Source organism: Argopecten irradians, unplaced genomic scaffold, assembly GCF_041381155.1.
Source record: "Argopecten irradians isolate NY unplaced genomic scaffold, Ai_NY scaffold_0262, whole genome shotgun sequence".
Lineage (NCBI taxonomy): Eukaryota > Metazoa > Mollusca > Bivalvia > Pectinida > Pectinidae > Argopecten > Argopecten irradians.
This window is the reverse complement of record NW_027187729.1, coordinates 479-14,605: the sequence shown is the minus strand read 5'-3', so window position 1 is coordinate 14,605 and position 14,127 is coordinate 479. Positions and strand designations below refer to the sequence as shown.

At 37.2% G+C, this 14,127-nt stretch overlaps 1 pseudogene; it reads right to left on the bottom strand.

Moving 5' to 3' along the window:
- Positions 1 to 2,479: 2,479 nt before the first annotated feature.
- Positions 2,480 to 3,748, bottom strand: LOC138312255 (uncharacterized; annotated as a pseudogene).
- Between the last annotated feature and the right edge of the window lie 10,379 nt (positions 3,749 to 14,127).

Sequence of the window (14,127 nt, the reverse complement as noted above, 5' to 3'; positions counted from 1 at the left end):
GAATGGACAGCAACTGGCTTACCTCTCGCATCACATCCGAGGTGAACTGTGCACTCTGATCTGTCAAAAATTTCCTGGGGTAGCCCAACCCTACTATAGACATCAACCAATGGCTCGGCGACACGTTCTGTTTCTATCCCCTTTAACGACACTGCTTCAGGGTATCTCGTCGCGTAGTCAACTATGGTAAGTATACTACTCAAAATTTGCTAAGGATCACTTTCATATTTCAGTATATCAAATTCATGTAATTGTACAATATTCATAAAAATGATTTAATGATGTCTTTAAGATGTCTAAACACAGGCTCCAACAGAAAAACTATGGATTTTTCACGAGTGCTCTATACATTACTTGCGAAACGGAGCTACCCCCAAAATCACAAAAACACGGCAATGGGAGCGAAAATGAAATTCGCGTTAAAACAGTTTTCTCGTGTAATTTTCATTTCCGCATATTGAGTGACGTCCCCTAGCTTTAACAACACTGCGACATCGCCGACGCATGCTCGCAATTAAGTCTCGTCTCCGGTTTTGCTGGATGGATGACCATTCCTCTCGCAGAGCCGTTCTAAGTTCTTGCGGTGACCTTGTCTGGTAAACGCGGGAAGAAATGGATTCCTGTAGCATGACCCACACGTGCTGTATCGGATTTGGATCCGGAGAATGAGCAAGACAGTCCATACATTCGATAGTTTTCCTCTGAAGATAGGCGACAGTGACCCAAGCTCTATGTGGATGAGCGTTATCATCCATTAAAATGAATTCCGGACCGATAGCACCAGCATATCGTCTAATGTAGACATCAAGGACGTCATCGAAGTACCTCTGGGCTATCAAATTGTCGTTCGGGAAGACATGGAGATTTGTTTTTCTTTGGACACTTATACCGCCCAAGACCATTACAGACCCGCCGCCATGTTGGTCGTGTTCGGAGACGTTGGCTGTAGGAAATCGTTTATTTGGTAGTCTCCACATTCTAGCACGCCTGTCTGTGAAGTCGAGACAGAATCTGGACTTGTCTGTGAACAGAACAGGGCTCCAGTCTCTGATAGTCCATCTCGCATGATCGTGGGCCCCCCCCCCCCCCCCCCCCCCCCCCCCCCCCCCCCCCCCCCCCCCCCCCCCCCCCCCCCCCCCCCCCCCCCCCCCCCCTGGGCCCATGTAAGTGTAGCCTGAGCATGCCTCCCAGTCAAGGGAATCCTCTCTGCAGGGGGGGGGGGGGGTCTACGGAACCTCAGTCTGTATGATTATGTACAGATTGCGTAGATATTCGAGTTTCAGTGGCGTTTATGAAGTCATTTTTGTAGTGACGTAGCGTTACTAAACCTCTGACGACGAACTTCAGAGGGAAACTATCGAACGCATGGACTGGCCTGCTCGTTTCCCGGATCTAAATCCGATTAGAGCACGTGTAGGACATGCTTACAGTAATCCATTTTCTTCCCGCGTTTACCATCAAAGGTTACTGTAAAAACATGGAAACAGGCCCTGCAAGAGGACTATGGGCATCCACCCAGCAAAACCGGAAACGGGACTTATTGCGAGCATTGCGTCGGCGATGGCGAAGTCTTATTGAAGCTAGGGGGACGTCACACAATATAATGAAATGAAAATTACACGAAAAAAAAACTGATTTAACGCGAATTTCGTTTTCGCTCCCATTGCCGTGTTTTGTGATTTTGGGGGGTAGCTCTGTTTCGCAAGTAATGTTATCGAGCACTCGTGAAAATTCAATAGTTTTTCCTGTTTTGGAACCTGTGTTTAGACATCTTAAAGACATCATTAAAGTATTTTTTATGAACATTGTACAATTAAATGAATTTGATATACTACAAAATAAAAGTGATCCTTAGCATAATTTTGAGTTGTATATATACCGATTACCCCTCTCCGTCACTGGATTCAATGATCCCACTATATCTATAGCTACTCGATGAAAAGGGATGTCTATCAACGGCATAGATCCAACCGGGCACTTTTCCAACTTTTCTTTTGGGTAAGTCCTCTGACAAACATCACATGACCTGCAGTATCTTGTTACATCAGACGTGATTCCTGGCCAAAAGAACTCTGAAGTAATTCTCTCCAATGTCCTCTTCGCTCCCATATGACCTGCCATCATCGACTCATGAGCTAACTGTAGGACTGTCGGTCTATACACTTAAGGAACAACAAGTTGTTTGAACTGTTCACTGGCACATGTAGGGCTCTTAAATTCTCTAAACAACAGTCCTCTAGATACATAAAATCGCGATTTGCCCACCATCAACACCGCACTTTGGTAGTTCCATTCTTCTCCATCTCCCAAACAGTTTTCAGGCTGTCATCCTCCTTCTGAGCATTCTTGATATCTACATGGCGACCCTAAGTCTTTCGGGGTAGGAACCTTGATCGGAGGGTAAGGCTTATCCTATATCCGCTTCTGTGTCCTTGTCTGTACAGCAAGCGCATCCAATCCTTCATCTCGCTTCCAATCCTCATCTGGTTCGTATGGCTTCCTTGCTCCCTTTAATATTACCAATAGTAACAAAATCATACACTGGAGTATCCATACACCAAGCACGTACTTTACCTTTAAAGTATGGCGAGTCAACAAATGGATAAGCAACAGGAACATCAAGTTTTTGTCCATTAGCTAATATGGCACGTCTCTGTCTCATCAGTGCGATCTTCATTCCCAACTAGACACGTCCGGACAATACAGCGCTCAAAAACTGATACTGGATGATCGCCAACAAACCCCTGCACAACTGGCATATCTGTTGTCTCACTACAGGAAGAAGATAAATGTTCCTTTCTGTCATAATCAGTTTTTTTCCTTTTTTTTACCGTCTTTTCCTGTAAAGCATCTGTCTTCCGCTCCTTCCTCTTCTCCTTAGAAGCATCACAATTGGCTGTGTTTTTCTTCTAACCACTCTTCTGGGGGACAATTGAATGACAGATGATCGGTCTTCTGACATATGTAGCAATGCTTCATCGAACTGTTAAATTTGTCTTTTGGTATCGTATCACCAGATGTCTTGCCAGACTGTACCTGCTGATTGGCATGACCAGAAACTGACTTATGTCCTCCATACTTTGGCCTAGCTAAGCTGGATGCATCGCCTCTTGCCTCAGCATACTGGTCAGCGAGTTTTGACATCTCTTCCACGGACTTAGGAATTCTCTCCTTTAGAAACAAGGTCAGTTCCACATGCGCGGAGGAACTGGTCTCGGACCATCAAATCCTTTAATCCAGCAAAGGTCATTTCTATACCTGCCATCTCTAGCCATCTCTGGAAATAACTTCCTAGTCTGACAGCAAACTGACTAAATGTCTCGCCCTTCTCTGGTCTTCCATCTATGAACCGCTTCCGAAACCCTTGCTCCGTCATCTCGAATCTCTTCAATAGAGCACGCTTCAGCACTTCATAGTCCATACTCTGATCGACAGGCAATCTGGAAAACACATCTAAAGCTCTACCTTTCAATAACACGCTAAGGTTGGGTGCCCACTGCAAGCCCTTATCCCAGCCTTGCGTCGTCGCATAACGCTCGAACCTCTGTAAATAAGAGTCAATATTATCCTTACCCTCCTCATAAGGTGGAAGTTTTGGCCCTTTGATTGCAGTACTCGAACCGCTAGTTGGTGGTACTATTCTAGCCTCCTGTTTACTCTTCATGTCCAGAAGTTCCATTTGTCGTTCATGCTCACGTACAGCTCTATCTTCTCGTTCCTTCTCTAGGTCTGCCTGCATCTGCAACATGTTTAGCTCCCTCTCACAACGTTCCTTTTCCTGTTCCCTTTGGATCTGTCTTTCCTCATGTTCCCTTGCTTGTTCCCTAAAAATAAAATCTTGAAGATCCTTTCCTTTTAAGTCCCTCTCCAATACTTTTCAGTTCCTGAATAGAAGACATATTGAAGCAACCATACAATCACCAAACAACATATACAATTTAGCTGCAGATAAAATAACAAACCTGATCCAATGCACGTAACCTGAAACGTAATATTAATGCTAATGTCACTTACCTTAATACAAGCAGTCTGTGAAATCTACTCCACTAGAACAGCGTTGCTACCCTACACTAACTGAAAGAAAGAAATTATCAACAACCTCACTCAGACATACAACACAGACAAAAATTCATCCCACCGCCGCCACAAAAAATTGTAAACGTATGCCGAGTATAGTGATGCTGCATTTTTATGAAATCACTACAATGAGTACGGAGTACAATATATACGTTTATTTAGCCATTTCGGCATCTTTGGGGGAAATTGAAAAATATTCAAGAATGGCGGTCATTAAACGTTTACAAAACATTCCGGAATAGTCAAATAAATTAGAGCACCTTTAACTGTAACGTAATTGGGAAAAATATACGTTTGTTGGTGTCTTATTGACTTATTCAAAATAGATACCTATTCTTTGATGAGAAAATGAAATCCGAATGCTAAAATTCATTATTCTACGTAGCATAATTCGATGTTCATTACCATTGACATTTTGGCCTCCATATCAAATCAACTAAAATTTGGTTTTCTGAGGTTTGGATACTCCAATATTCTAACGCTCAAAGGTAAAATGTAACCAAATAAATTACTGTTAAAAACAGAACCATAAAATAAAATACGATTATAAACGAATGGATATCTGTTTGTAGGCTATCATTAAAATAAATGTGGTTGTTGAAGAACAACCCAAACATTTCAATATGGTCCTCGAAAAGTTAAACCGCAAAATAAGCTGAACTATAGCGTGAAAGTAAAACCTTTTTTCTGGTAATGGTTTTTTGGATTGGCATGAGTGTTATCCTCTATTAGAACATAATCAACCTTTTTATCTGGTAAAGGAGTGTTTTTGGAAATGAATGTTTCATTAGTAAACATTTCCCTTTATTTAATTGCTATAAGAGGTAACGATTATTATTTTTCTTAGATTTTCTGTCACTTCTCATATGGCAAAAACGCCGGCCACGTGATATCACCGATAAAAAATATATATTGCACGCGATTTTACCTGGAAGTAGTTTAAGGAAAAAGTATATTGCACGACCATATTTTTAGATAACGTTATCGTCTACGTTTGACCAACACGCTTCGTGTTCCTGGCGCTTTGAAACAAGAACGCTTAGATGATTTACCTGGGAGTTACTGAAAGCTTGTATAGCCAACAGATTGACACCCACGACGTTGATTGTTTCGGTTTCTTAAAAAGGCTGATGATGACTTTCCAGCTGATGATATAGGTTTAAGCTTTTAAATTTCAACGTTATATCAACACCAGGAATTATGTCAGGAAAACTGAATCGAGATAAATATTCATTAAGCTCTGGAGCCATTTAATATTTGAATACGTTGATGGTTATATTTTCAAGATTGGTTACTTACATAGGCCTAGTTACAACATTATGGTGCCTATATCAAAAGGCTAATACCACTGAATGCATAGAGCCGAATTTGTTACTGTAAATAGGATAGTACTAAGCATTAAGAATGTAATCTTTATGTCAAACTTAATCTATTAATTAAGTTATGACGTTTCGAAGTGGATTGATTTCAAACAATGAACAAACTAATCATTTAATTGACTGTCACATTGTGCCCTAAGTTACATGGAGCTTAATTATAATCAGGAAGTACCCATGTACTGTATGCAATTTACTTAACACCGCATGCACCGGATGCATGTACAGATATTTATCATATTGTTGTTTTTGTGGAGTTGTACTTGTTACAAAATGTCATAAGATTGTAACTGTCAAAATCACGAAGCAGAATTTATACAATGGGAATGCTTATTTAGTTATCACGCTCATTCATCATACATGTAAAAATTCGTAAAAAATATAAAACAATTATTAGCATTTTGATTTCTATGGTCAATACTTGTTTATATCGATCACAGAAAAAAATATCGGACCTCGGACTACGTCCTCGGTCAAATATTTTTTTCTTTGATCGATATAACCATGTATTCGACCTCATCAAAATGCTATACATTTTAGTCATACAGTATAATATTTCATTTAGTATGTTGTTCGTTGAATGATTACATTGTACTTTTAAATGGGTTTAGAAATGGGTTTCGTCAAAGCACTGAATCACGATGTTTTCTGAAAGTTCAATGTTTTATCAACAATATCGGCCTCATAACATCTTTGTGCATCTCAATTATATATACTTTTAGTCAATCCACCTAACTGTATATTATCCCATAATAGGTTTATTATGTCAATTATATCACATATTTAATATGATACATTATTTAATATATATATAGGGTATATATATATATATATTGATATTATGATCACTATATCCTCATGATTAGATTATAATTGTGTGTAAGGTGTGTGTTTATGGTGTGTCTGTCTGTGTTAAACCTGAGTTATCTCCCCTGAATTTATTGTATTTTTTTTCATTTCAAAAATATTAATGAAACAATATATATATATACTTTATAACAGATTTATCTATAAACACTCAATCCACCAATGGAGATAACTTATATAGGCCTAGACTGTTGTTCCAACCTGGCATTGACTGTACCATCAATATGTCAATTATACAATTTGTTTGAAAAGAACGACTGAATTTTATAGTCAAACTGGTAATTTCATTCTATATTAAAAAGGACAATTTTTACGTCTAAAAAACACAATTAAAATTTGCACATAATTTCGTTAAGAAACCAGAAATAATATAATAGAAATTTCAGATTAGTCGGTTTTTATACTGTGATATGCCAAAAAAGTGCCTAACTGTTAAGTGAAATTGTATGTTAATCGAAAGATGTTTCGCTGTATACGGATGTCTTATATGCCCCTGAACCACTCATCTATGCCCCTGTTGTAGTGTAAGTTATTCATACAAAAATCCCAGTTTGTCAGGAGGTGAACAATTCAATATCGCAAGATAACAGTTAGTGTGTTTTACCTTTTAGATATGCATGATTTGCTTGTCTAAAAAAATTTATTCAACTCCTCAGTGGTTATGTATTGCATTTTGTTTAACGTGCAGTGGACGGGGGGTTGGGCTCGGTTTATGGGATACATCGTACATGTTGTACCTGCTTAATCGTCATTGATCAACTGATTTGGAATTTCACCGTATCAATCAAAAAAACTTAACAATGTCGTGAAAAGATTTGTCAAAAACGTATTTTTTGTTATATGCGTTTCAAAGGAATATAAAGCAACCGTTTACCTTTACAAACCATTCATGTCATTATTTTGCCTCATGGTTATGTCAAACTGAAATTTGTCCCTTACTAAAATAATTAATTACCTGACTTTGTAATCCCAGTTTCTTTGCATGTAGGTATAAATAATTGTACTGTTACTGCCCTTCATTATCGATTAAAGGCGACTAAATTTTGGTAACATTCTTTTCTTTTTTTGTCTTCCTAACATCTCTGCCTTAAACGTTTGTCATTACAGTTGAAAAAGAAATCTCTTTTTTTTATAGTCCATTTGGGGATACTGCGGTTTTTATTAGTGATCGATTTTTGATTACAAATAATCTAAGCAGTTTATTAGTCTATTAAAAATGGCAATGATTTCTTGGTCCTACACAATTGACTTCCCTCTGTATTTGGGGACATTTCTTTTAGCCCGTCACTTGTTTCATGTTTAATGGTGACCGGGTGGGGTGGTGATATTTGTGCCAAATGGTGATTTTCCCACCCAACCTAAAAAAAAGTAGTTCGCATAAAATGTTTTTTGCACAGAAATGTTCTTTAACATGTCCTCCATCAGAAAACTGGATGATGACCACCGTGGCATCATTGGGGAAATTGAAATATTCAAGATGCAATGATGGCGGACAAGATGGTTGACAAACTGCAACATTGATATATTTCAATCCTAATTTGATATTCTTGCTATAAAATCATCAATTCTTTATGCTCTTCGATAAAATTTTGTGTACATATTCGTCATACCGTCATTGAACAGAATTCTTAATATAATAAAGTTAACTCTTGTAATTAATGTTTAATTAATAAGTTAATTAACTTAATTTTCAAATCGGTTATTGTATGATAAAATTGCTTTGATTCATTAGTTATTACATGTAGATTGGTATTTTGTGTGGTTTTGTTTAAGACAATATTTTACATTTCGCTGGTTTCGGTGTCTATAGCGTTTTAATTCTACCTTTTTGCCCATTACATGATCATAAAAGGCGACCTTTGGGGCTTTATATATTCTTTTCTTCCTAACGTCTTCCTTGACACCACCTCACTTTTGGCCGCCTTGAGTTGACTGTTTAGAAAGGCTCTGGGAACTATTACTTGCACGAGACACGTCTCTTTACTGTAAACGTACTTATTTTAGCGGTATTGAACCATCGAACTGCGTTATTTTATATCCGCGACGATAAATAATAATTTACAGATGTTCGCCTTGCGCTACAATAAGTATGTTTTTTTTTACAGAATATACATGTACATTGTTTCTGTTCTTGCTTAGCATTCAACAGAAAGAGAGTGAGACGACTACTATAACATGTAGCCGATGTCAGTATATATGACCCCGACTGGGATGTTCTCCCAGTGTATTTGGCAACATGTTTCAGTGAGAATGCATTGAAATGTTTCCACCATTAAAAAAGGCACTCTTGATCATATCACAGCCACCCGAACCAAAGGCATCCAACAAAGCAACATATGTAAGGTAGACCGTTCTTAAAATGACATTTTCTGTGAAAAGGGCATTATATGTAATCAACCAACCAACACTTTTAATATTTACAGATTTTCTTCTACCCAAAATGGAATTACCCATTTCAGTAGTAACGCCTCACTTTGGGCTTTCGGTTGAGCACTCGTCCCTGTGAGAAAGGTTCTGGGTTTGGTCCCTTGGCGGAGACACACCAAAGTCTGTAAAAGTGGTAGTTTCTGCTCCTGCTTAGTGCTCAGCATACCGGGAGTGGGACGACTGGTTCGTCCGTTGTCAGTATAATTTGACTGGGAGGGTTGTATTGCATGTCTTGATGGCATGCTTCAGTGATATAACAAAGGGCAAGAGTTCCAAAGGTTCCGCTATACAAGAAGACACAACACAAATATACCAGTCTCGCAAAACACACCCGCCCTTCATAACGCAACACAGCGCATACATGAGAGGCCGTCTCAACATGACCCTGCCTGTTAACAGGACGTTAGTTTAATAATAATAAAAAAACACGACAAACAAACTAGTTTATTATGCAATACATCCTTATCATAAAATGAAAATACACACTTCTTGAAATTGAATTTATTTATAAAAACAAGAATAACTTTTTATTTAAATATAAACATAGTGTATTGCCTAAATATTTGAAGGTATAACATGCAATAACGATGTTTTGTATGCTTCAATATGTAAGAAACAGTTCAGAATCAAGCAAAAAGTCTACCAAGATATACCATATTGATAGAGAAATTAAGCTGAATCGTTTACTGGACAAACTTAATTAGAAAATTGAAAACGTTCTATTAACAGCTAAAGTCATTTGAGGACGGCTCCTACTATGGCCGAACTCAACTTGGGAAGGCTAAATTGAAAAACGTGCTCCTAACGTATAGCTAAAGTCATTTGAACGGCTTCTACTATACGATGTGTTGCTTGTGCTCCGAATGCCTTGGGAGGCTGCGGTATTTAATGGTTGGTGTTGTGTCTCCTTATATATGTATTAGTGATGCAAGCCTCGGGTTAGACGTTCATGAATTACCCCTCGGGTTGTGATTTCGTTGTCACACCCTCTAGGTAGAGAAAGAATCTATTAATCACAACCCACCCGGTCACATTAAAATGACAACGGGCAAACAGTCGTCCCCATTCCCTTTGTGCTGACCAGAGACTGCGACAATTTAGAGTAATGTGAGGCTCGGCCAGGGGATGTATTCCCCAAATGGGCGAGAGTTCAACTCTAACAAAAGTTAGGCAGCGATGTTGGGAAGAAAAAGAAAAGATACCAAAATTTAGTCGCCTTTTACGATAATGAAGAGACAGCAGGTACAATTAGTATGCCCTACACATAGAGCAACTGGGCAAACTTTCAAGACATATATTCAATTATTATTTAATATAGAATGGATACGTTTGTTTCGTAACCAGTTTGAATATAATTGAGATGCACAAAGATGTTATGGGGCGATAAAACATTGAAGCATCAAAATGTCACTAAAACATATGATTCAGTACTTCGACGAAACCGTTTCTTTACCCATTTTAATGTACAATATATTTGACAACGATATCAGTAGAAAGATATAGCAACTGTAAAAGAAAATGATACATTCATTTCCAAAATAGTTACCAGATAAAAATGTTATACTTATTATATGTTAATTTTGATATTTTTCGAAAGCCAAATTGAATTTGTTGTTCTTAATGTTTTATGATATTTATATTTTTAACCTGGTTTTGTGTAATTTATTGGTTATACATGTATTAGAAAACAAGTTTTAGTTAATTTGATATGGGAGTCCAAAATGACAACATTCCAATATAATGAACATGAAAAATCTTTTTGTGGGATGTTTGATTGCATTATTCAAAAATCTTCTTTTTTTTTAAAAACTTTAAAAAAAATGTTTAATTTAATAAATGGAGTTGAACATCTTTTTAATAAAGGGAGTGAAAGGACTGGTTTGTCCGTTGTTAGTATAATGTGCCAGGGTGGGGGCGTTTTGGAATCCCATGCAATTTAATAACATTTACCATATTGAGATGTTTGGGTATGAGTTTAACGTCCTATTAACAGCCAGGATCATGAAGATAGGAAACAGATCTTTATCTAGGTCAATACATAATACACACAAATCTTCATATTATTGTATGTAAATGGATGTGGGTATCAATTTATTCTTAAATAATTCAATTCAATTTTGCTTCGAGCATTTTCATTTGCTTACAATTTACTTTATCAGCCCATAAATGAAAACAATGGCTTCGCCGTTTGTAACGTTGCTTCTGATTGGCTGAGATGACGGAGTAATGATTTCATAGCCAATTGAGTCCCAAAATGAATTTTTAATATAGAAGAGATTATCTTTAGTAAATTGAATTATTAGGATTAATTTGAATAGAGTTGTTATATTATGGAGATATAACACAAAAACCTGAGTGTACTCTCATCATAAACAGCTTCGCAGTTATTTAAAGTACACTCAGATTTTTGTGTTATATCTTCATAACATCTTTTCAAGTTAATCCTTAATTAACATTAATCTAAATAAGTGTTTAGGGTTGGGTTATAAGACAAGATAGTTGTCCTTATCTCTGTTATTCGGGATTATTAAAACGTTTTGTAACTACCAAAACAGTATAAACTAGTGTTTAAAACAAAGGGCTTGGTTTTATATAAAATGTTATAAAATGATCATATCATTTTTTTTTCTGGAAGTATAGTAAATTCATAAATGCAAGGTAGTGCAATAATAATTGTACCATCCTGCCTTCTATTGCATGATATCTTAAAATGCGGGTGGACTAAATTTCGGATATTTTTTTTCCTCATGTTCCTAACTGCTTTTTTTCTTCTTTATGTCTCTCTTGACATCACCTCACTTTGCGCAGTTGAGCGCTCGCCCTTGTGGGGAAGCTCTGGCTACTATTCTATAACCCAGGATAAAATAAAAAAGATATCCTAAATTTAGTCGCCTTTTACGATCATGCACAGGTACACTTCTGATGTTCTACCTGCAGGACATTCGTAAACAGTTTGTGTGATGTAGTAAATCTTTTTCCCGAATGATCGTCCTAAAATATGATATTATGTTTAACGTTGCGCAATATAAGTAATATTGTTCATTTTTCGACAAAATAATGACGTAAAATAACTGATTCTGAAAATTAGTTTTTATCGGATTTTTATTTTCTATCAAAGAATATGCATCTATCTTGACTCTTGCAAATTTAAGAAAGAAAGAGAAACTTATCTTTTGCAATTACGTTACATTTAACTCTAATTTATTTGATTGACTCATACCCGTTTTTGAGAACGTTCATGGCGGCCATCTTGAATATTTTCAATTCCCCAAAAGATGCCGAAGGTGGCATCATTCGGATTCTGATTAATACTCACATCCTACTGCCAACATAATCAGCAAAAACATGTTATTAAGCGGTTCCTCCGTCCTCCGTTAACAATTCTTGTTACCGCTAATCTCAGAAAGTGTTTGAAGGGATCTTTCTCAAATTTCATATGTAGGTTTCCCTAGGACTCTTGTTGTGCATATTGCATTTTGGGACCGATCGGTATACAAGAGGCCGGACAGGCGAGGCCCATACTTGGATTTTTGATAGTTTAAGTTTGTTACCGCTAATTTCTCAAGAAGTGCTGAAAGGAATCTTTCTCTAAATTTCATATATAGTTCCCCAGGGCCCAAGTTGTGCATATTGCATTATTTGGAGAGATGTTCACGGTCAACATGATGGCCGACATGCAGCCTTCTTGGATTTTGATGGTCTTAAGTTTGTTACCGATCTATTTCCTCAAAAAGCTCTGCAGGATCTTTCACAAATTTCATATATAGGTTCCCCTTGGGTCCCTTGTGTGAATATTGGCATTTTGGGACCGTTACGGTCAACAGATGGCCGAGCAGGACACGCCATCTTGGTTTTCGATAGTTTAAGTTTGTTAGGGCTTACTTTCTCAGATAGTACTGAAGGGATCTGTCTAAAATTTTCATATGTAGGTTCACTAGGACCCTTGTTGTGCATATTGCTTTTTGGGACGATCGGTTAAAGATAGCCGCCAGGCAGCCATCTTGAATTTAGTTATTCCAAAGTTTGTTATCGATTTTTCTCAGAATGTACTGAAGGGATCTGTCTCAAAATAATTCATATGTAGGTTCTCCTAGGGCCCTAGTTATGCATTTGTGGTTTTGGGGACCGATCGGTCACAAATTGCTGCAGACAGCCATGCTTGGATTTTTAGTATTCAAAGGGTTAGTCGTCTATTGTACAAGAAATAGTTTTGAAATGGATCTTTCTAAAATTTCTATATGTAGTTCCACTAGGGCCATAGCATGCGTGAATATTTGTTTTGGGTTGATGTGTTCAAACAGATGGCCGCCAAGGTGTCATCTTGCGATTTTGTTAGTGGGATGTTTGTTACCGCTATTTTCAAAAGGATATGAAAGCGGATCTGTCTCAAATTTCTAATATGTAGATATGTTTGAAAAAGTTTAAGAAAGTTAGAGAAAAGTTCATCTTTCCTTTGTCTGATAGAGGATCCATTCGTTGGTGGGCGCCAAGATCCATCTGGGATCTCTTGTTTTTTGTCGAAATAGCGCTTTTTAGATATGTTATAATTCGGGTAGGATACCCTCTAACACTAATGCTGTATATCTCCATTTGGCATTTACCTCGCGGTGAACTGAAGGTATTGCATATCGACTCTAGAAAAGGACTTAAATTACGAGAAGGAGCGATAATGATGATTCAGAAATCCCGCTTTACAAACTGATAACAATGTTGATCTGCTTTATAATGAATGAAATGATTCCAAAGTGAGATATTATTAAGTCCATAAAAGTTAGCTGGCAAAAATCCAGAAACCATTTGTTTTCGTTTATAAACATCCTGTGCATAATAAAAGATCCACAACAATATGTCAACGATAAAATATTTTTATGTATGTAAGCATAATATGTATCGTGATGCAATGGCCTTTTTTTGTGATTTGGTAATCTATCAATTATGAACCGTTTGTGAGTGATGCCAATATGTTGTTGTATAACGTCATGATAGAATTACAGACTGAAAAAAGGCATAGCATAGCTGAGGTCCATAGATTCGTAACGCTCGGGTGGTTAGAAACCCATTAATTTGCACAATCGAATGCAAATTAATTTTAATATTCTTAATATCCTGACGGTACATCTTTATAGTTATTATTTTTTTTTTTTTAAATATCGCCGTATGGATACGCGCAAACCAAATTTCAAAACAATATGACATGTGGGACACCACCCTGGCTGAACTCACATTTGACCAAAGTGAGTTCACAGCGCAATATTGATTAGGTGATTTTTAGACGGAACCATTCGAGGTCAAATATGCATGAATATTGAACTTCGAGTCAACATGGAGTTAGCGCCCATTGAGAAATACTAATAGGGGAATTCAGAGGAGATTATTATTT